The following is a 21,580-nucleotide window of genomic DNA, read 5'->3' as shown; positions in this document are numbered from 1 at the left end:
ATTAGTTTTTTTTAATGCTTCCCTTCATAATTAAAAACGCCTTCAAGTAGAAAACTAGATGAGAAGGGAGTGGTTTGGGCAGAACTCTTCTCTTTAGTATGCTGGGGTTTGTTTTTCAACTTACAGGGAGGGCATTTTTACATAAGAGAGTAGTATTTTGGTCCAAAGTTGTGTTGGACCAAAAGAGTTCTAGCTTGATTTGGTGGAATGAAATGGAGACTAAAACCAGTCCCCACTTTATCTTTTTAGGTATCACCTGTCTCTAACTGTGCTTCTTATGCATGGGGTAGAGAGAATGGAGACAGATGAGTTGTTCACCCTCTCCCACAACAATAGAACCAGAGGGTCATCCAATGACATTGATCGATGGGGGATTCTGGAAGGACAAAAAAAAAATCACTTCACACAGCACAGCTGTGTAATTCATTGTCACGAGATGCGGCAAATTTAAAATTCTTTCTGGAAATCTTACAAGCAACCTGAGGTCACATACATGCAGGCTAGACTGATTGTCTTGAACAACAGATAGAGTATGTAAAACTAATGGATACCACAGAACAGCAGATTCAACATAATCAACTACTAAATGAAATCGAAATGAGGATTGGTTGCCAATGAGGCCACTTCCTGCAAAGATATACAGAAGTCAGTGCCCACTGTGACACTGGAGATGGCATCATAGAATCTTCTGGAGAGGTCATTTCTTCAGTCACTGCTGGGTTACCCTGGAGGCACATAGCTGATCAATGTGATGGTGCCAACTTGTATCAGAACACTACAAGACAAGGGACCTAATCTGATTATGGACAATGGCAGGAAAGCATGTGGTTAATCCCTTGTAAATCCGGGCCAGCATCATCTGGCCCACTTGTAGATGCCAAGATGTACCACATCTCCTTGTAGAAACCTGGCTGAGTTGTAGATTGCTGACATGTATCTGCAAATCTGGTTTTAACAAGTCCAGGAGTGAACAAAACCTCCTGCCATGAACAACATTGTTCCTAGGTTTGACTATTGATCCTAAGCATTTTCTGTATTTGATTTGTACTGAATCTTGTTCAGATGGAGTCCACTAGTAAGAAAAGGGTGACTAGTTTGAAGGCTATTTAGTCGAGTTATCATTTTTGGCCTCCTTCCGGGGTACATGGAACCATGAGATGGGATCACACCGCCACTATCATTAAACTCACCTGTCCCATTTAAACCTGATATATGAGAACCCATATATTATTATTTTAGACCAGTGTCCCTCAAACTGTGGGTGGGGACCCACTAAGTGGGTCACAAGCCAAGTTTGGTGGATCCCCATTCATTTCAATGTGTATTTGATTTTGAATATATTAGACTTGATGCTGCCATGGTATGTGACTGCATTTGGGGAAATGTTATAGATCAGTATTTTTAACATGTATATGCTTTGAATAATGATAGACAATAAGGCTTATTCTTGGATAAGTGTGGCTAGGATTGCAACCTTTGGGATGTTGGGGGGATTTTTTTAAACAGATAAGCAACAGTTTGGTAGGAAAGTTCTTTATTTTAAATAATTTTTAACTTATTGTGAACTTTTAATTTACCTGGGGCGCAATCCTAACTTGCGCAGGAACAGGCAAGCCAGGAGGCTTGCGCTGTATCCAGTGCAGGATTGTGGCCAGCAGCGGCTTAGCCAGAGGTAAGGGGAAACATTTCCCCTTAAATCTGGGTAAGGGCTGCTGGCCCCAATGGGTCTCCTTGGACTTGCACCACCTCCTGAGGTGGCACAAGTCTGAGGGGAGCAGAGTGGTTTGAAGCCACTCCGTTCTCCCCAGGGACGGGGGTTGGGATCCAGCAGTTATGCCGGATCCCAGCCCCATCTCCGGCTCCCTGCACGCCCACCCCCGGGGCCACCCATCGCCCTCCCTCCCTCATCCAAGCCAACGCAAGGAGCCAGGAGGAAGCCAGCGCAGGGGCCTCTACCGGCCTCCACAGGCTGGCGCTTCTCGGAGTGCCGGCCTGGCTTCCTCCCACAGAGGCGCAAATGTGCTTTACAGCATGTTTGCGACCCTCCCAGGGGACTTGGGCCGACCTAACCTCAGGTTATGATTGCGCCCCTTGATTGATTGGCTGCTTTTGTTGTATGGGTGTATTAAAAAAAATTTTCCCTTGATGATGTCTCTTCCAATTATGACATCACTTTCAGTGGGTCCCACCAGACTGTAATTCAAAAAAGTGGATCCCAGTGCTAAAAAGTTTGTGAACCGCTGTATAGATTATATACTGCTTTTCAACAAAAAAAGGTTCACAAAGCAGTTTGCCGAGAAAATCGAACAACTAAATGGCCCCCTGTCCCAAAAGAGTTCCCTGTCTTAAATGGTTGGCAACCTTCAGTCTCGAAAGACTATGGTATAAGCCTACAGCACCCGGTATTCCCAGGCGGTCTCCCATCCAAGTACTAACCAGTTCTGACCCTGCTTAGCTTCCAAGATCAGGCATGTGCAGGGTAACAAGAAACCTAGCAAATGGCCACTTGAAAAGACACTATATATGACTCCAGTCTGTGCCAGGAGTCACCGTAGGCCACTAACAACAGCTACAGAGGACATAGTGGCAGCTACACATTGTTACAAAGATGAGAAGGAAAAGGTGCCAGGCAGGAAGCTGTCTTTATATCTTCACTTTGTACCTAACAGAATTGGGAGCCATTTTAAAGGAAAGAGGCTATATTGTGACATCCAATCCCTCGTTTTTGCCAACACTGAGCAATAAAATAATAAGTGTCAGTAACCATTTTATGGCTTCTGAATATATGGAATTACTAAGCTGAGACCTCTTATGTCCTTGGAACACCAACATAAACCCTTCCATAGTTGGGTCTGAGCCAGAGCATTTATCTGCTTGGCTGCCTCTCCATAAGAAGGTACAGCTGGCAGATGGAGGCCTTAACTATGGCCAAAGGTAACTTGGGAATTGTAGACATTTGTCCAAATTGACTTTTTTTAAAGCCTTGAGGCATTTCTGGACTAGAAGAGTTTTGGCAGGACAGATACCAACCCTGAATGGCACTATATCAGCAGTATGGTAACAGAAGCCACAAGCTCAGCAGGTTAGAAGGAGTCTTTATGTTCTAAGGTTTTCTGGAAAGAATTTGCACCACTGGGGTCCAAATCTGTGCATCAGCTCTCCACCTCTACAGCACAGAGGTACTACACAATGGTGCTACTTTATCATTTATTACACCATTCTGTTATCAGGCATGCTGTAAATCAGACATGCATAACAAGTGCACAGGGGGAAATTGGCTAAGTGTGCAGGGACTAATTGCAGTGGCTCATTGCACAACCCAGTGGAATGGCACAAAATTAGGATGCCAAGGATATGGGCGTAACGGTAGATAGCTTTTATTGTAGCAGTGGGAGTACAAAAACCGGGAAGGGGAATCAAAAGGATAATGCAATGCAATACACACACACAGACAGACAGACAGACAGACAGACAGACAGATAAGACTAGACCCTGAGCATGTGAGTTTCTAGGCAGGAGAAAGGAAGAGGAGGAGGAACACCTGGAAGAAGGGAGGGAAGATTGGGAACAGGACATTAATGTCTTAGGGCAGTTCCCAAACTTTTTGGCACCAGGACCCACTTTTATAAATGACACTCTATTGGGATCCACCTAGGTTTACCAGACTTTTTAAAAAGGAGACCTAGAAAGATATAATATTTATTTAGTTATTAGTCATAAGAACTAGAAAAAAGATCCTAAAACATTTATCTCCTTAAATTTGTACATGGTTGCAGACTGAAGCTGAGCTCTTTGTAGGGTAATTAGAAGCCACAATATCTGGTTTTTGAGTAGCCTCAGGGTTTGAGGCAATTAGGTATCTGATCTTTCCATCACCCTTTGGCAACTCACCAAAAATCAGGTCGCAGTTTGGGAACTATTTTGTATGTAAGTTTAATGTATAAGTTATGCAGGATCGAAATCCTGCATAACCAATTGGCCCAGTCTTATGGCTGGCCAATTGGGAAGTAGATCGACATCCTACCCGTCTGATTGGCCCTCTAGTTTAGCCTGCCAATCAGGTGGACTGAGACTGATTCAACAGTACAAATCATGGTTGAATCTGGGAGGAGCTAAGGGTATAAGGGCTATAAAGCAAGAAGTGTTTGCCTTGTGTTTTCATTGCTAGGCTCTGTTCTGAAGGTGGAATAAATGTGTTGAGCTGTTATCTCTATGCCCATTTATTCACACGGACCCATTATTTAACAGGAACCACTGTCTTAGGCTTATCAGGGTGATTATCCAGGGGGAAGAGGGAGTAAAAAAAACAACTGTTATGTCATAGCAGGAGAACAGGAGAGAGAGGGAAAGGATCACAGAACAGGAGGAGGAAAAGCTGGAAAGCGCCAAGTGTGTCGCAAGACCATAGCTAAGTGAACCAGGGCTACAGGCAAGGAGTGAGCCACTTGGCAGACCATAAAATGTTTCACAGTCTTGCAGCAGGGGAGTTTGTCTTTCCCACAGCCTGGTGACTCTTCACCAGTGCCTCAAGCCTCCAAGGTAGAGTCAACTGGAAGCATTAGTCCTTACTCTAAAACAAATGTATAAAAATAGAAAGACAGAATAAAAAAAAAAATTCTGAATTAATATAAAAGGCATATTAGAGTGCAATTACTCAGAAGCATGTTACCCTTATTTCCACGGCCTGTATTTCTGGGACACCTCATTCAATAAAATTAAATAAGCAAGGTTCCATTCTGCTCCCTAGGAAAAAGGCCCATCTTCTTCCCTTCTTCCATCCAACTGTCCTACTCCCCATCTATTAACTATCTGTATATGATGGGAAGACAGACTGTCGCTTATGTCCCTAGGCAAATTTCTAAGTTTTCCTTCTACTGAGCCTGATGCTTCTCAGCAAAGATCCTTTGAAAAAAAAGTTTCAAAGACAGCACTGAGTGCGCCTGCTAATGTCAGTCCTCCTGCTGGAGGTGAAGTCCTGATGTTGTGCTGCTTCCCACCCTTCTCCAACATCCCTAGTTGGGATGCAATCCAGTATATGTTCGTCACAACGAAGTCCCACTGAAATGAAATGAAATGCACAGCCTGATCCTAACTATTTACGGCAGTGAAACGCAGTTCCTCTCTTGTGAATGGCTATACAAGTGGCATGTGGTGTGCTGCTGGCAGCCATTTTGGTGTGGCTGCCACATTTTGGTGTGGTGTGCCACAAATCCACAACCAGCAGGAATGCAAGTAAGCCTGTGTTTGGGAGGGGGGGCAAGGCAGACAATGAAAGGGACAGGGCAGGGAGAAGGAGGAATGGGGAGCTTCTGGGCAGGCAAGGGGTTGGGTGGGAGGTGAAGTTTTCCAGCGGCCCCAGCATATGCTGGAATCCTATCCTTGTTTCCCCTCCACTTTCCACTCCCTTACTCTTTTTGGATTTATGCCAGCTAAATTGCTGGTGTAAATCTGATCAGACTCATTGGGAAAGCAGAAGCTTATCCAAAGATGAGGAGGCCTCACTGACTGCCCCCCCCACCTTAGGATGCAGTGCACATCCTGTTGGTGCAATTGCATCATTGCTGGGGGAGTTAGGACTGGGGCTTCAGACATGATGAATTTAAGTCTCTTGATTTCTATGGGACTTACTCATAACTAAATTTGTTGGACTGCACCGTAACACATTATGGCCCGTGTTTACTTGAGCTGGAGTTTGGCATGCTGCCGAAGATTTATGTCCACAAAACTGCAGTGGAATGGCATGTCATTGCAGAAGCGGGTGTTCACCATATTTCTTAGTGACCTAAAAAAAAATTCCAGTGTAATTTGATGTTCATGCAGGTTTTTTCACAGCCAGTATATTCTGACTTCTCCTGGACTTCTCCAACTCAAATAAACTACAGAGGCCCACACAGTGAGACTAAATCCATGGATCTCAATCATCTCAGTGTGGAACTGCCACAAAAACAGAATAGATCACAACGAAAAGTGGGCAGATGATTTTTTTTTTGCCAATATCTAGTGTGACTTTGGTGAATCTTTCATACAAGCCGTGGTCATAAAGTAATTAAGCACAAATAATGAGATGCTTAGGTTACCATAGGGAAGGGAAATGGCGAATTCACACCATGGCCTGTGCCAGGCATTTCATATTAAAACAAAAAAACGTATTTCACAAGTGAAATTCCCAAGCAGGTGTTCAGACCATTGCAAATTTGAGTGTGGTTCCAGTTCAGGTTAATCGGTACTGTTCAATTCTCTGGTTCGGTTCCAGTTTAGACACTAAGGCTGCAATCCTAACCACACTTTCCTGAGAGTAAGCCCCATTGAACAAAATAGGACTTACTTCTGAGTAGACCTGGTTAGGATTGTGCCCTAACTAAAAAAACCAGCTCAGGACATTTTTGCACCAGTTACAAGTTTATGAAATGAAGGGTGCAATCCAGAGTGCGCCTTGGGCCGGCACAAGTCCCTTGCGCCAGTCCAGGAAGATCGCAGACGTGCCATAAAGCATGTTTGTGCTTCCTCTAGAGTCGGCTGGGCCGGCACAGGGAAGCGTGTCAACCCGCAGAGGCTGAATCTAGCCCCTGCGCTGATTCTCAGACGGGGAAGGTTGCATTGGCCGAGCTTGGCTGATGCAAGGGAGGAGGTGGAAGGGAGGCCTTCTGGAGCGGGGGGAGGGTGGGCGGAGGGTGGTCCCGGGGGTGGGCAGGTGGGGGTGGGGAGCAGGAGGCAGGGCTGGAACCTGACAGTTATGCTGGACCCCAACCCCATTCTCCAAGCACTGCAGAGGGCTGCAAGCTGCTCCGCTCTCTTTGGACCTGTGCCACCTCCAGAGGTGGCACAAGTCCAAGGAGACCCATTGGGGCTGCAGTGGTTTACCCAGGAGTAAGTGGAAGAGTTTCCTCTTACCTCCAGCTGAGCCACTTTGGGCCCCTATCTTGCACTGGACAAGACTTTCACAGGTAGACAGAAGTGCACCCCATGAATGCGAGTGTCCTTAGATAATGGCAGGAGTGATCCTCTGGGCCCTTTGCATGAGTGGCGCTCTCCTTCTGTTCTCAAAGGGAGCTTGTGTTCATGGAATGCAGTTCTACCCGCAGAAGCATTACTCTGCATCCCATTTGAAATATAGGCAGCATAATTAAAACCAAGGAACAGAATCATTAATCCTACAACTGAAATCTCCCAGTGCAATCCTGTACATATCTATTCAGAGATACAGTGAATCCTTGCTATCCGGACACTGTGTTCCCATAATTGCTTATCTGCAGGAACAAAGGTGTAACTTACCTCACACCATCCCCTGCCAGTTCTCAGCTATCCAATGGCATCCTTGCCATTCTCAAGCTGTTTGCGACCATTATGAAAGCATCCACAGCAACTGTTTTGAAGCTATCCACACCATTCTGAAGCTATCTACTGGTAGCATTCCTGACCAGGTTAACTATCCCTCCACAACCTCATTTATTCCATCAGAAGCATCCCAGGGCCTAATGGCAGCAAGGGCAGGGTAACATGGTGACGCAGTAACGTTACCCCCTATGTCACCGCAATCACTGCCACACCTGCATCTGACACACACCCTGCTTCTGGAATGGCTCCATTTCAGAGCCAAACAGAGATGAGGGATGGCGGGTGGACCCAGTTTGACTCCACTTGCCACCTCAAGTGGTGAGAACTGAACACCCCCCTCCCTGTGGAGAGCCCAGGAAATACCCAGAACACCACAGGGGTGGCTGCACCAGCTGCCACGCACTTTGCACTCCAATGGATCCTATAGGTTCAATAATTCAGTATCTGTTGGGTTTTCCACAAACCTAACCCCAGCGGATTATAAAAATTGGCTGTATATCTAATTGTATTTAGTGGGGCTTACGCCCAGGAAAGTGTGTATAGGATTGTAAACCTTGGGGCCTAATTATTGAACCGTTTACTATATTTTGAGCAGGTTGCCACTTTTTTCTGTTAATGGTCCAGTTCTGGTCCAGCTTCAAGGTAACCAAGAAATCGGGTGGTTTAGGTTCCAGTGTGACTCTGGAAAACCTATCAGAGCAAGTTTGGGGATTCAGTTTCGGTTTGTCTCTTTTGTTGTACGACTTGCTGGAACTATTTGGCTGGTGCATGCAAAACAGCCTCATGCTGGTGTTTGTATAGGATATTATGTTAGGATTAGGGATGCTTCATACATTATTTTGTACCTTCACAGAGAGAATTAAACCAGAGAGATTAACAAATGTGCTCTCTGAGAAAAATGGCTGGCAACCTTCAGTCTTGAAAGACTATGGTATAAGCCTACAGCACCCGGTATTCCCAGGCGGTCTCCCATCCAAGTACTAACCAGGCCTGACCCTGCTTAGCTTCCGAGATCAGACAAGATCGGGCATGTGCAGGGTAACAGTTGCTAGAGTTCCCACTATTTAAAGCACTGTACCCCACAGGGACCCTTTCAATATACAAGCTGTCCCTCTACACGTAGACACCATTTGCCAGGAATGTTTGAACCTAGAAGCTGATTGGATCTGTGCGTGATACTGCCCTGGGAGAAGGTAGCAATCACCGGAGAAAGCCAGTACTCCTCTGAAGGAAGAGGAGTGAAGGAAGGCCTCTGGAGTGAATTTGTCCACCTAAGCCAGCCATTGGATCTCCCTGACTTGGAAGGCCTGTAAAGGTTTCAAGGTCAGGCTGGAACTTTGCCTGGGTAGCAATAATCGCCACTGTCAAACTCCTTGTTCCCACTCTGTGGCTGCCTGCCCTGACACTGTCTGATACTAGCCGTTGTAATGAATCATACCAGCAGGGATGTAATAAAGAAAAGTATCAATAAGCTGATCAGAATGCCTTTCACCTCCACCACTAAAGAACTACTGTTGTCTCCATCATACAACTTGTTAAGAAGCAAGGATCCCCGCAGGGCAAATCACAGAAATATCCTTAATTATTACCCACAGAAAATATCCACTCGGAGGGAATGGCATTGTAAATCATTGCCACCAGCTTTGCCATTCATTCCATTCTTCACTCACCGGTTACTGTTTGATCCAACCAGAAGGATGTTTTTTAAAGACTGGGAAAAGTGCACTTTGTTCAAGCTGACTGATTTATTTAAGAATGAATCCCATTCAGAGCTTCAAATGAAGGCTAAACCTGAGACATTGAATATTCATTGGTTTCAACTGTTCCAAGTTGCCCCCTTTGCATTTTTACTAGCCATCGGAAAGGAGGCACAACGATTTCTCATTCCCTTGAAGTTCTTATTAGTTGTACCTCCCTATTTATGTAAAGGAGTAGCCTCAAAGTTACATAATATACTGCTCACCCTGGTGTACAATTCATTCAGTGGCATCAAAGTCATATGAAAGAAGGATTTGGATAGTCACTGAAAAGTGTGATGCAAAGAGGTAAAAAAAAACCCTTTCAAAGTGTTTCAGCATAGATTATGGAGAATGCTTTATGCAGGGGCTGGATAGAGTGGATAGAGAGATGCTCTTTTTTCTCTCACATAACACCAGAACCAGGGGACATCCACTAAAGTTGAGTGTTGGGAGAGTTAGGACAGACAAATGAAAATATTTATTTACCCAGCGTGTGATTAGTCTGTGGAACTCCTTGCCACAGGAAGTAGTGATGGCCTCTTGCCTAGATGTGTTTAAGAAGGGATTGGACAAATTTCTGGAGGAAATGTTCATCACAGGTTACAAGGCATGATAGGTATGTGCAAGTTCCTGGTTTTAGAAGTAGGCTGCTTCTGATTGCCAGATGGAGGGGAGGGCACCAGGACGCAGGTTGTGTCTGTTATCTTGTGTGCTCCCTGAAGCATTTGGTGGGTCACTGTGAGATACAGGAAGCTGGACTAGATGGACCTTTGACCTGATCCAGCGGGGCTCTTTTTATGTTCTTCAACATGGATGGTACATGAGCTCCCATCTGGTAAATTACATTTTCAAGGCATGTTCCGCTGTCTATTATCATGTGCATGTGCAATAAGAGCATTTGGGGGTAGAGGTGCTTTTGGAAATACAGTTGTCTGCCACTGTTAATCTTTCAATCTACTGTTAGCTTTATTACTAATATTTGATGTTAAATATGATAGTGCTTCTCATAAAGGGTTGATTGCTATTCTGTTGAAAGTCATTCATCTAGAAGTAGCAGTTTTAGTTAATGGATATTTTTTTTCCCCTTAGGTTTTGCAACTTGGCAAATCAAAAGAAACATTTGGGGGGGGGGGGAGAATGTGTGGACTGATTGCTATACTGGACTGATTGTTGTGTCAATCACTCCAGTTTAAAAGTTAGTTAAACTTTTATAGAGTAGAAGCAAAATTTCCTAAGGATGCATATATGAAACTGAATATCCCTTAACGGATGTGGATTTTTGGACTTTTGTTTCTAAAGAGAACACGCAACCGTGTTCTTGACATGTTTCATGCCAAAAAGCATACAACTTCATTTTCATCCGGAGTGTTTCATCCCCAGTCCTCCTTCCCATTAGGTCAATAAAAAAAAAGATCCTTGGGTTAAAGCAATATAGGACTGAGCAGTAGATTCTTAACACACAATAAACATGCTAAAATGGCCCTGGTCTCAGTTTTGCTGGCTGTGTCCCCAGGAATCTGCATCTTGCTTCCATTATCCATAAGCACTGGTGGCTACAGACCTGCCTTTTACTTTAAGAAAGATTGACACATTGCCATAAATTCTTTCATGAGACTGGCAGTTATTATGGCAACACTGTTCCCATTGCACTAGTTAAGGTTGTGTCTGCATTTAAATTATAAGCCCCTGTTTTCAGGAGTTTATATCTCAGCCATAAACATCTGCTGAGGGGGTAAAAATTGGCATTCCACATGACTGCCCTAAAGTAAGCCAGTTCTCTCTCTCTCTCTCTCTCTCTCTCTCACACACACACACACACACACACACACACAAGCGCCACGCGCACACACACCATTTGAGGAAGCAAAGAGCTGGCTGGGATTTGTACACTGGGAGAAAAATGAAGGGAAAAAAGGTTGCTTTAGATAGCAGTGGACACTTTTATATGGGATTAGTTCACATCAATGACAGCTGTAACACCTTCTACTCTAGAGAAAGTCCCTGTTTCAGGACTGGTGGAACAAGAATGTTTAAAACTTCGTGAATCTGGAATAGATTAAAAATCTGGGCCCAGTCACTGGAACTGAACCAGTCTCCATTAAGTACAAACAATGAGTAACAGTGCCACATACTATCGGCTGTTGCTCGAGGGTCAGTGCGCACGATATGGCTGCCATAGGGAGGCTACGTTAAATCATTGCACATGGTGGCTGTCTCCATGTGGTGAGCCATTCATGTGTAGCCACTTACCATATAAAACAGGTAACTTTTTTTCCACCCCACCACACACAGATGCTTGGGGGAGGGGGGGTGCATTTGTGGCGACATGCGGGGAATTATCCAATCTGAATGGTGAGCCACTCTGCTTGAGAATCACATGGAAGCAGCAACCATGTGGACCAAATTAAAGAGACTCCATTTGATGGCCAAAACTCATGGCCATATACCAGCTCCAAGTGCTTCATTTGAAAGAACAGCTGTCTTGACATTTCTTTGTATATGGTTCAGTGTATAGAGATGAGATTCAGTTCTGGTTCTGCTTAACTGGTTGATGGGCACCCTGATTATTATGATTGAGTCTCTGTTATTGAACCTTTGGCATTTTACTGCTGTTTGCAATTTTTTTCTGGGTTATTTACGTTTCATTGTATTTCTTTTCTCTTTTCAAATGAAAGTTGTTCTGTGTCACCATAGACAAGTTGTTCTGTGTATGTGTAGGCATGCATTCTGCAAAATAAAATAAAATTCTGTGTATGTGTAAGCATACACATGTGTAGGCATGTATGTGTATGTGTAGTCATACATTCTGAAAAATAAAATAAAATGGATATTCTGGGTTCAAATCCCTGTTCTGCCATGGCTTGCAAGTCACATGAGAGCAGTCCACATGATTGGTCTACTTCTCATAGTAATATTACTACAGTTCTCAGGAGGTGCAACACCAGTCCTGGCCTCCTCGCACTCCCCTTGGTTGTTTATACTCTAGTTACTTTCATACTCTACCTGGAGTGTTTAAATGATGATAACATAGTGGATGAGAAAGAGCCGTAGGGTATGTAGCCTCCCAATCATGTAAGATATTTGTCTATTAAGATTCGCTATCTGGTCTTCAGTTAAAAATGAACCATATACAGGACTGTAAAGAAATCCATTCTTACTTACAGCCTAATCCTATGCTTTCCCCCTGCCGATGCAGGCGCACCAAAACAGCTTGTGCTGTATTCCACAGGGGTATAGTCTGGGAGGTTTCCTCTGGGTAAAGGAACATCCATTCCCTTACCCAGGGGCAAACTTCTGGGTCACAGAGGGGTCTACTTGGACCTGCATAAGAGAAATTGCTAGTGCAGGTCCATGTGGACTTGAGCCTCAGGTTCATGTCCAGGATTCAGTGGCTGCTACTGCCACTGAAATCTCCCCCCTTCCTGATCTACCCACTCCCTGCCCATCACTGCCCTGTTCTGCCTCCCCTGGCCTGTTCTGCCCTTGTTCTGCCCTTGTCGCACCCTCCCCCATCCCGTTCCACCTTTCCTGCTGACTTAACTTCATCTCCTCTTCTTATCATTTGTGTGCTCATGCTACACCAGCCTCACCACTGACAGGCTAGTAACGTGTGACTCTGCATGTTGTCAACAAGCCATTTGTGATGGCAGGATAGCACTTCCCCCAGTTGCAGGCTTGGCGTCTGTACCATCCTGGGGCAAAGGACCGCAACAACCTGCCCCCGCAACACCCCGTCCTCCAGGGGATACTTACCCAGCTCCATATGGAGTCTCGCATAACGTTCCTGAGCTCTCCGAAAGCCTTCTGAGACCACCGAAGTACTCTTAAACGGTACTTCCACTTTTTCCTATGAAAACCAGAAGTACTGTTTAAGGCCGCTCTGGAGACCTCAGAAGGTCTTTGGAGCACCTGTGGATGCATCGCAGAGCTTCGCCTGCCCCAGAACGGCTCCAAAGCGTGTGTGGAGGCAGCGCTGGTGGTGTGGCGGGTGGAGGCACCGCTGCAGGCATGGCAATGCTGCCCCCACAGAGCCCACAAGCATGGCACCTGGGCTTTTGCCCCCCTACCACCCAGACCACCCCTGCACTCCCCGCTGACAGAATGCTAGTTTTAATGGTGGGGGCAGGATGAGATTGGGCTATTAAATAATGTTTACTTTACTGTTTGTGGTTGAAGCTATAATATAGTTGGAGTAACAAGGTGAGGTAGCAGCACAATAGCAGATATTGGATAAAATGGCATAGGATTGAAAAAAAAATATTTTAAATAAAAAAGAGTGGATGAAGGACCTCCATTTTGTTGGCATGTGTTATAAGCTTAATGGTATTTGGATACATTTTTTTACAGTGTGTTAATAACAGCAGTTAAAAGAAATATGAAGAAAATTACAACATGCATCTATTTTATAATAAGCAGATGGCGCTGGGCATGAATAGATTTCCAACTGTTCCTCATTGAGTCAAGAGTAGAAATAAACCTTTGCTTTGTACCAGCTTGCCATGACATCTTGTTTCAAACTTACAAGCTTATGACTGTGTAACAGAAAAAATAATAATTGATTGCCAAACCATGTTGAAATTTGCACTGGAATTCTGTCATTTTGAAGGAAGCTGGAAGATCAAGTTGCATAACAGTCACAGGATGCAAGCAGTAGTGTTGCTAGCGGGGTACGGACTGCACTGGGTGACACACTCGGGGGGGTGACACCACTACTAGTTAAAATTGTGAAAATCTTGGTATTTTCAAATAACGCCATCATGTTATCATCCGATGCTTACTTAAATGTAGAATGAAATTTTAAAAACCACATTGAAATATCCATATTCTACCAAATGTTATAGCCAAATAACCAGAAAACACAACTGCTTTATGAAACTAAAAGTGAATTCCCCTAACTCAAAACTGACCAATGAAACTGTTCTGTGACGCAATGAGGTGTTACTATGACACACCAGGGAACCAATAAGGTGTTAGTATGAGTCAGCTTCCATTTCCAGCTTCCATTTCCAGCTTCCGGAGCTAGTATTAGAACTCTTATTTAGTTGTGTGAGTGCCATAAAATTCCATGTGGAATTCCACTGTCGTCAAATGTTCTAGCATCACATAGCACATTTCAGACAGAAATTTCACTTCCAATATGTAGAATTTAGCCAAGATTCAGTCAAGTACGGGTTATCATGTTGTGTATGTTCATTAACCATGCCACAACCACATCATAGGATACAATCAGTTCGGTTTTTGAGAAGCACAATCTCAGCTAATCACCAACTCAACACCTTTGCCTTGCAATCAGTTTACTTTTCCTCTTGTCTCCCTGTGTATCTCAGGAAGAGACCCTAAGACAGCTAACAACTTCATAAGAACAATCAGCAGCTCACAACATTGTGGATTTCAGTGAATGTCACAAACATCCATATAGCAGGCGATGAGAATCTCCCAACAAGGATGAGGGCCATCCTTGTAAACTGCAGATGCACCATTTGCCAGCCCTAATCCCAGTTTGACAAGGCTGCCACCAAAGCAACATTCCTGTGGCATCCTAATCTGGTCCTACTCAACTCAGAAGGGGCATAATTAAAACTCTAGCTGTGATAGAGTGATCACATCTGGCATAGTCCCCATCCCCAGCTCTATGCAGGAGCCTTATCCCCTTGCTCTCACTTCATCCAGGGTCCATCAATGCATCCTCAATCTGCACTTTGTCAGAAAGGTCTTCCACCCTTTGTCTCTCCTGCTGGAGCACAGCTGCACCTCCTCTTTTTCTATTGCTTCTCCATTACCATGCACTCCCCAAATAAATACAGCCGACAACAGGTATGGAATTAAAATGGGCCACTTTATTGAATTACAACCAGATAGCAACAAGGCAACAACAGGGTAAACAATACCCATCCCAAGTGTGGGGTTCTAAGTGGGGGAAATGGCCCTAGCCGTCTACATCCCCCAATCTCATAGGGCGTCCATCCGACTCCAGGCGTAGCTCAATTATTATTAAGCCCGCCTTTCACCATCGCCCGAAGAGGGTAAGTCAACCAAACTGCTATACCTTCAGGTCACCCCTGCAAGGCCCCCAAGTTCAGACAAGGAGCTAGCCAGCCTGCCTCTTCGAGCCGGTCCAGCATTATGGGAGCGGTGCTGGTTCACCCCTGTCCTTGCTGACTTAGATCGGACACCGCGAAGGTCTTCTGCCTACCCACCCCGCACTTCTACCGCCAGTGACCAGGGCGTTCTAGTGAGAGATATAGTGCAAACCCAAATGCGCTCCATAGCCAGTCAGAGGTAGGCGAAAACAAACACCATCATAGGGCCAATCAGCTGGTGATTTAAAAAATTCTTACCCGGTCCTCCAGAGAGCAACCAGCTAATCCCAGACTAGCTAGAAGGTGGGCGGGCGGGGGTCGCTTCCCAGGAACGGACTGAGCTGAATCTAGCGCCTGCGCGCTAGAAACAGCTCAGTCATCCCGCCCCCTAAGGCAAGCCACCCAATCAGCTGGCAGCAAAGCCCTGCTGCCGGCTGATGGGGGGAGGCATGGCAATCATTGCTAGCACGCCACAGAGGCGCATTAGCAGCCTTAGCTTCTAACACGGTGGCAAGTGAAGGTGCAACTCAGTAGCACAGCAACAGTGGGTGGGGCAGTCTGCCCTGGGTACCAGCCACAAGGGGGTGCTAATGCAGGCTGCCCCTCTCCCTTCTTACTGGTTGCTAGCATTCTATTCGATTCATACACAGTAAAATATACAGGCTGCCTGCATTCTTGCTGGTTGGCCATTGAAGGAAGGACCAGCAGGCAAGTGATGCAGGCAGCCCTTCTCCCAGTAAAATGTACCGATACAACAGTAGCTCGATCCTGCCTCCCCCATCTTTAAGGGGCTATAGGGAATGCTTTTGCTCCCAAATGGCATGCGGTGTCAACTCCAGCCAGGCTCCATTCCCGCATCCCCCAACAGCTTCAAGATTTTTTGGCATTCCTGTAGGTGCTTCTGCAGCTCTGTTCCTTGCAGCTCTGCTCTAGCTTAACTCAGGTGAAATTTCCAAGAAGCTCTCTGCAACCTCAGTGCAGCTTCAACTCTCAGTATGTGCTGCTATCCAAACAGTGTTGAACGAGGCTCCATACCGAGAGGAACAGCTCAAACCGCTAGCAGAGTTTCACTTATTCTGTTTCAATGGCATAACCAGAGGAGGCGGTGCGGTAAGTATTACAGGTGCCTCAAGGCACCATATAAGCCTACTCTTATAAGCCCTCCTACTCACTATTGGAGCCATCGGGCAGTGACTCACCAAACGCCTGCAAGTTGTCAACACGCTCCAACAGTGTATTGTGGCACCTGAAATACTTACACGCTACTGCTCTGTTTATGCTTTGGACCAAGCCTGAAAGTCCCTCTGTGTCGCTCATTAAGAACCAAGCCTTTGGTTCTTAAAGAGACAGTATGTATTTGTTGGCTTTGAGGAAGTTTCAGCTACTGTGTATGTGATTTTGCTATTATGGTCTGACCTCAAAACATAATCCTTTTGCAGGGGTTCTCAAACTTCTCGGGAGTAAAACTCCTGAGGTTAGTTTGTGCAGGGGCAGGGAAAGCTATGCCCAGGATCATGGTTTTGTTTAACCTATTTTTTTTAACCTTTCTTATCTGCTACCAAGGTTTTGTTTTTTTTTAACTTATCTTACCTGCTACTGGTGTCCAGAGGGTACAGGGAGCATGGCTTTGGCACGGCTTATAGAAAGTGAAAATAGCGATTGCGACCCACTTCCGGTTTTGGAATTGCAATCCGGAAGTGGGTCGCTATCGCTATTTCACTTTCTACAAGCCACAGGGAGCCCTGCAGAGGGCTCCGTGGGGCCCCCCACACCACCCGGACCCCGGCAGCAGGTAAGGTAAGTTAAAAGAAAAGCCGCCCTGCCTCTGCAGCAGCGCAATCCTGGGGATCGCGTTGCTGCCTTCCCCCTTCCCCTGCCCCTTAAGGCGGCAGAAGCTGTGGTCCTCAAGCTTGGGCATTGTGATGCCCTAGTTTGAGAACCACTGCCCTCATATAAGATCTAGTATACCATCTGTGGAACTAAATACACATTCCTACTATAGTCAAATAATGGATCATAAACAGATGACTTTCATACATCTTACAGAACAACAATGAAAACTAGAAAAATTAGAAAGCTATATGGTATATGCCATTTTTATACCATCAAGATGCATTCCGTATCTATGATCATTCCTAGAGACTAGAAGCTAGTCATTGATTTTCAATTATTTTTCATGCTAACTTCAATAATTCATATTTATTTCAGATGTGATCAATAAATATATTTTAACTTCTCAAATGAAACCTGAGTTTTAAACTTCAAAGTTTTCAACGCAAATTCTCTCAGTCTGAAATAAAATAAAAATTCTGAACCTGTCTTCCAACGCATCAGATCTTAATTTGCAATAAGTTACACCAATTTCAGTTCTTATACCCCAGAGCAGATTCCTGTTGGGCCACCACTGGCCTTATGAAAACACCTTTAGAGACAAATGCCTGCTGTCTACCTAATGGAGCATGTCGCTTAAAATACCTTTTCCTGGAACAAGCAATTTTGCTGAATAGGACTGTGAGTTAAATCGATTATTAGACACTACTTTTCATATCTGGCATACCAAGACTAATTTGCCAACATCAGAATTATCAACACATTGTACGGTCTGCTTGGAAACATCTCTTTCCATCAGCATCACATATCTAGGGAAGTAGCCAAGAATAATATAGACAGTCAGTAGACTGTAATATTCTCTTTGCTGACAGAAAACCACAGAAAGTCTAACATCTGCTTTTCTTCTGTCCGAACTATCCAGATTTATTACCTTGGCATCCAGGTGTGCACTATTTCTTGTTACTCTTTGGTGTTTAAGGCTCATATGTCATCTGTTTCCAACCACAAGAGAATGAAGTGCTTGTTCACTTTGGCATTCAATGGAGACCAAAGGAAAAGGAAGTCAGAGGCAGGGAGGAAAAATAAATAGGATTCTGCAAAGCAGAACAAAGTAGCGACATCGGTGTTTGCTATACGAGGATCTATCTCCATAGGAACCGCAAGATAACAAAAATATGAACATGAGCAATCTTTGTGGATTGCTTTCGTCCTGGACCACATTCCCTACCTGGACTGTGTACACCACACACACACACACACATACACACAGGAAGGTCCAACCCATCCTTCTGTTCAGAGGATACTGGAAAACTTTGATCTCTCCTAAAGCAAGGGTGACTCTTTGAAGACTGGGTGTGTGTACCTATGTGAAGGGCTTTCCCTATGTGAAGGGAATTAAAGAGTTAATTCAATCATGTTCTCCTCAACGGTCACAGAGACCAGGTACAAGTTTACCACCTCAGTAAAAACAAGGCCAGAAACTTTCAGAGTTTCTGTAGCTCAAACTAAGTATAGCCTTAAAAACATTTGCAGAACGCCGTTGGCTCAGTTATCAGTTGAAATGGGGGAGTCAGACTCAAAAGCGAAAGAGCAATGGAATTATATCTCATGGGCTGACATCATTATGCATGAGGCTGTAGAAAAATTCCTGGAAGGGGAAAGATGAACAAATTCCAGTGCGCATAAAATAGCATGAATTCTGATGCATTCTCGAGTCTTCCATTTCATCCTCCAAGAAGGAAAATGTCAGACAGAAAAACTTCAGGCATCAGTACTAATCGTCTTCCTTTAGTAATCCATTTTGACTCGACTCCTTTCCTTCTGCATTGCTGTCCACAATCTTTCATTATTCAAAACCGAAGTTTTTAAACAGTCCAATTCTAAGTAAATTTCCCTGTGCCAATGCAGCGGCACCAGTGAAGCTTGCGCTGCATCCTGTGGGGGAATATTGCATGCTGGAGGTCTCCTCAAGGTAAGGGAACATTTGTCACATTGCCCTGGGGAAAGCCCCAGGTGCCACAGTGGGGCAATTAGGACCTGTGCCTGTTAAAATGCTGGCACAAGTTTGCGTTGCTCCATGTTGGTGAATCAGGCACAGGAAGAAGGATAGGATGCTGCCCCCTCCTGAGCTGAATCTGCACACTCCCACTTCTGCCTTCACCTTCCCCATTACACCCCTCCCCACTCTCACCAAAGCCTTACTCCACCCCTGCACTGCCTGGTGCTGGACTTACCATGTCCAGGGGCACACACTGCTCCCTGCACTAGAGGAGGTTGAATATGCTCATTATGGCTTGTAACTTACGATGCGCTTTTCCTCCAGAAATCTGTCCAATCTTCTTTTTAAAGGCATCTAGGCCAGACGCCACCCCCACATCGTGTGGCAAGGAGTTCCGCAGACTAATTACACGCTGGCTAAAGAAGTATTTTTTTGGCTGTTCTGTCTCACCTGCCACTCAATTTTAATGGGTGTCCCCTGGTTCTGGTATTGTGTGAGATGGAAAAGAACATCCTTCTACCCACTCTATCCATCCCAAGCATAATTTTGTACACCTCAGTCATGTTCCCCCTTCAAGTGCCCTTTTTTCTAGACTGAAGAGGCCCAAATGCTGTAGCCTTTCCTCATAATGGAGGTGCCCCAATCCAGTAATCATTTTGGTCGTTTTCTTCTGCATCGCCTTGCAGGCAGAGAGGATAAAGGATTGGAAGTTGCAAACTAGGACATGGGACTGTGCAATAAAGTTTTATTTGTTGCTGTTGTTCAGTCGTTAAGTTGTGTCTGACTCTTCATGATCCCATGGACCACAGCACGCCAGGCCCCCCTGTCTACCACTAACTTCTGGAGCATGTCTAAATTCATGTTCTTTGCCTCCATAACACTATCTAACCATCTCATCCTCTGCCATCCCCTTCTCCTTTTGCCTTCAATTTTTCCCAGCATCAGGGTCTTTTCTAAAGAGTCCTCCCTTCTCATGAGATGACCAAAGCATTTAAGCTTCAGTTTCATAATCTGTCCTTCCAGTGAACAGTCAGGGTTGATTTCCTGTAGGATTGACTGATTTGATCTCCTTGCAGTCCAGGGGATTCTTAAAAGTCTTCTCCAACACCATAATTCAAAAGTTTTATTAGTGGTTGACATAATTTATGGTGTCTGAGCAGTTCCTCAGGAGTGATGGTATATGTGGCAATGAGGTGAAAAGAAGGAAATCCAGCAAGAAACTAGAAAAATCAAACTAACAAGCTGATGAAATATAGACCACCTGGCTTTGTATAGCAAAAGTGAAGAGTTACAAACTGTGAAGTGTGACTTCTCCAATTCTGAAATTGGTTCCTCTTGGTCTGCTAGTATCTCTACATTCTGAAATGCATGCTGATGGTGCTATAGGCACCAGCTGGAAAGAAAATGGACATCAAGACTACAGAACATTCTTCTGTCACTTCATATTGCTGTAAATTCAGAAAGTTAACTTTCACTTGCGTTATGCGAAAGAAGTTCATACTATATTGACCTATTCCCAGATACAGAGTGGTGATGACCTCCAAAGAGCACAAAAAGGATTCTCCCAATTATAACCCTGAAACAAACACTGTGTCTGAAACACTGTTATCTACATTTAGGCAAGCAACACAACAAGCTACAGAGTCCACGGATGAATAGAACATCCGCCAAAGGCAATTAGCACTGAATTATGCTTTTGGAAAGAGTAATAAAGAGATCAAGTCACAGATCATGCTGTTCAATATCATTGAGAAAGCAAAGACTCAGGCAATTATGATATTATAATGAAGAACTACTGGATCTTGCATACTCCATGAAAATGGTTGGTGAAAGTGGCCAGAATTGAAAAGTCTGATCAACTCCTAGGAGAAAAGATCAGTCACTGTAGACTCAAAAAGAGAAATATTTATAAAGCGAGCAACCTAGAACCTTAAATGGGACTAAATCTGAATTCATTAGCAAAGTTCCAACTTTCTCTCTAATGGTAGTTATCCCCATCAAAATGCAAGCCCTGCACAAGGAGAAGACTGATTTTTTTTTTGTGGGGAAAAGTGTCTCAATAAAACATTCAGATTGAAACAAGAGCCATGAAGCAAGAAAAAAAAAGCCAAAACAGGCCAAGTACTCAACAATGAAATGGATTGTGTTGGGGGAATAAAAACAAAAACTGAAGCATATTCAAAAAGATGTAACATAAATCAGTCATTGACCAGGAAGGATTGAAATATATTTGCTTGTGGACAGAGGTCTTTTCAGAGGTTCAGTGAACATCTGAGAGCCAGGGTGGTGTAGTGGTTTGGGAGTTGGTCTTAGAACTGGAAGATCCCAGCAAATCCTCACTCAGCCAAGATGTTCCCTGGGTAACCTTAGGCTAGTCACTATCCCTCAGCCTCACCTACCTCATAGGGTCTGCTGTGAAGACAAAAGGAGGGAAGGACGATGTATACCAGTTTGAGCTCTTTAGAAGAAGGATGGTATAAACATGTGAAAAAATAGATAAACTCATGTGGGAGGAGAGCATGCATGCAACAGTAGCCCTTACACACACATCCTAATCCACAAGCACTCATTTTGAAGGTCTTTGTAGATCCTATCCA

The 21,580-nt window shown here is 44.5% G+C and overlaps 1 pseudogene; it reads right to left on the bottom strand.

Moving 5' to 3' along the window:
* Positions 1 to 8,271: 8,271 nt before the first annotated feature.
* LOC136650607 (5S ribosomal RNA) lies at positions 8,272 to 8,388 on the bottom strand (annotated as a pseudogene).
* Between the last annotated feature and the right edge of the window lie 13,192 nt (positions 8,389 to 21,580).

This window comes from Tiliqua scincoides, chromosome 4 (genome assembly GCF_035046505.1).
Source record: "Tiliqua scincoides isolate rTilSci1 chromosome 4, rTilSci1.hap2, whole genome shotgun sequence".
Lineage (NCBI taxonomy): Eukaryota > Metazoa > Chordata > Lepidosauria > Squamata > Scincidae > Tiliqua > Tiliqua scincoides.
Note: the sequence above shows the minus strand (reverse complement) of the source record. Positions and strands in the feature narration are given on the sequence as shown.